This window comes from Protopterus annectens, chromosome 10.part0, assembly GCF_019279795.1.
Source record: "Protopterus annectens isolate FY-2018-M chromosome 10.part0, PAN1.0, whole genome shotgun sequence".
Classification (NCBI taxonomy): Eukaryota; Metazoa; Chordata; order Ceratodontiformes; family Protopteridae; genus Protopterus; species Protopterus annectens.
The window spans coordinates 1441813148-1441816315 of NC_056744.1; positions in this window are offsets into that span (position 1 = coordinate 1441813148).

Below are 3168 nucleotides of genomic sequence, written 5' to 3' on the forward strand. Positions count from 1 at the left end.
TTTCAGTTATTTTTTAAGTGAATAGTTGGTCTGAACAGTTTTCTAGTTTCTACTGATAACCCATCAAGGCGACAATTGCAACCAATTTTCTTTTGTCTACAAAATTTTTATCACCAACAAGATTCTGCTGTTGGCATTGTTATCATAAAAAATGGTGCATTAGGAAATAGCCCTATTTGCTTAAAATTATTTGCAGATGTTGTCTTTTATCTTAGAAAGTGGGCAAAATGTAAATAAAATACCTTTGTCTGCATGTAAATTTAACTTTTCTCACTGCTGAATATACATTTTTAACTTCTACAGCAATATCTTTTATATATATGCATTTTTATACTTTTTTCATTTTATTATAATGTTATTATAATTTACCCATAGTCATAGGTGACTTTTGGTTATCTGGACACTTGTGCAAGTGAAGAACAAAGACAGGTTGAAAAAGTTGTCAGTAATGTTACGTATAGACTTAGGTTTACCCAATATTTTGGTGAGTCAGTAAAACAGTCCTCAGAAGACGAAGAAGAAGGAGAAAACATTTTCTAGTCTCCTGCCAGAATCAGCATTCCTTCTATAAAATTATTCAAGCCAGTAATATGTTTCTTAATATATCGATATCACAGTAAATTATAAAAACAGAGAATTTGTCCTTAATGTCAAGTCCAAATGAGGGTAAACAGCAAGGCAAAGGGATTCAGAAATGTATAAAAACTGTGCAATGAGCAATAATTGCCAGTGTAGCTGTACTACATAGTATCCTGGTGAACAGAGGCAGAGCTAAGATGTTAGGGGTAGCAGCAAGATTAGAGAAATCATACATGTATGAGAGCATCATCAAAGCCAATAGCCACAAAGGTGTGCATCATTATCCTCCATTGTGCCAGAATATATGACCACATCTAAGATTCAATGTCCATCATAACACAGAAATAGTGGACTGCAATTGTGTGGACAACGACTGCATATGGGAGCTGGTGCCATATGCTACCATCATGTGCAGGTCCTTGGGGTGTATGGAATGGTTTACTATCAATATGTCGAATGCAAAAATAATTTGCTTTCGACATAGTGAAGTGAAAACTCGAAAGTCAAAAAAAAAGTCACAATGTTGAATCCGCTGATTGAATTCAGCAGATTCGACATTGTTTTTGAACACAGCACCTGATGTCCGTATAGGAGCTCACGTACAGTAAACTCCTATACATGACAGCACGTAGTTTTTGGAGGGGAGCAAGTCCCCCTGCACCCCCCTATGGGGAGCTGCACACCCTATGTTAACTATATATTCCACCGAGATCGCACTACAGTGAGGAAAGGGATGCATTTCCCTAACCATACTTTACTGTGATCTCTGTGCAGTTCTTCGAATTTATATTAGCGAATGCACAGTACATTCGCTAATATAAATGTTTGAACAATGAGAATGCACCTATATGAAACATTCAAAAATCTGTAGTTTGAATTTTTCATATGGGCGCATATGATAACAACATGATCACTGTTCAGTGATATGTGCCCCCTGGCCTTCATAAGTATTCAATACAGCAGGAGAGCAAGGTCCACTGCAAACTAGAATAGAATAGAATTAGGGAATAGAATTAGAACAATTGTGTGTCAGGTAACAGAATTACAACAACTGTACATTAGGGAATAGAATTAGAATTACAGCAACTGTACATGAGGAAACAGAACTACAAGAAATGTACATCTCAGAATAGAATTACAACACCTGCACATCAGGGAACAGAATTGCAAAAACTGCACATCAGGGAAAAGAATTAGGACAACTGTGCACTGGGGAATAGAATTAGAACAACTGTATATCAGGGAACAGAATTTAGAAACTGTTCAATATAGTTTTAAGAACATGAATAAGTAGAGTGAACATTACAGATTATTCAGCAATGCTAGTAATATTTATAGTATATACAACTTTTTATAAGGTTAATATTTTCCTTTGAATATTATACAAGATTTGATTGCTTTGAGCATTTTGTTTACATGTTATGCTTATCCTTCATCCTAAATGCAAGTGGAGATATTGTCATCTAGAAACTGTCCATTCAACTTTTGGTGAACCCCTTTAAAGTTGTTTTTAGTTTGAATTTATATGGCAGTTCTTTCTATGTTGCTGGGCCCAACATGAAAAGCTCTCTCACCCGTAGTTGTACCAAAATGTGAATGAAGCATAAGAAGGTAGCCGACCTCCCCCTTGTATTCTGCATCCTCCACGTCCATCAAAGATAGTTCACACTATCATCAGTAAAGCACTGTGGAATTAGATTGCTGAATAACAAGCCATCCTTTGGCCTCATATGTTGGCCAATTCCCCTTAAACTAAAAAAACAAACAAACAGCATTTTCCTTTTCCCAAAATGTCTCTGTCCTCTACATCCTTAGCACAGCAGATATAGGTCCGTGTATCCTGCAGATGTATAATCTGCAGCCTTTGACTTCTCTTCTTTATTGCTGGCACATTTATGGAGATCATTACAAAATGCCCACATCTGTATTTACTGCACAGTTCCGAGGCTTGTAGTATGGCAGTTAGGATAATGAGCCAATCAAAGGTAAATGTCTCTGAATCATACATTCCACTCAATGCATGCCAGACTAAAGTTGTGCAGTGAGACCTGTAGCTGACAGTTAACAAGTATGAATAACCACATTGTACATATCTGGCAGGTCACTGGCCCCCTAAATTATGCTTTTGGGCTATGCATTACTTGCTATTGCATTGTTCCATTTCACTGAGGGCAAACTGTGGTGGTTTGGATTTTATTATATACCTGTAATATTACACTTGTTTATATTTCAGATATCTGCAGATCTGTGTATTGTTGCAGTATTTTTCATAGTAATTACTAGGAAGTAGTGAGACACTGTATTACAGGGTTTCCATGGCAGCAATACGTTTACTTCTGGGTATTTCCTATAGTCTCTGTGTTTGCTTTTCTGGCAGCTGCTTTACCAGTAAACTTAGGCTATCACTATCCTTGAAGTTGGTGGGGCAGTCTGCTGGATCAACAAGGTTGGATGGTGCCAAAAGAGAGTCCCCAGCATCAACAGTGCTGTCCCCAGAAGGTTTCCTGGATCAACTATTGCCAGGTGGATTAGACCCTATGGTGCATGCTGGGTCACATGTCTAGGAGGGTGTGAAATGGATGTTGCCAG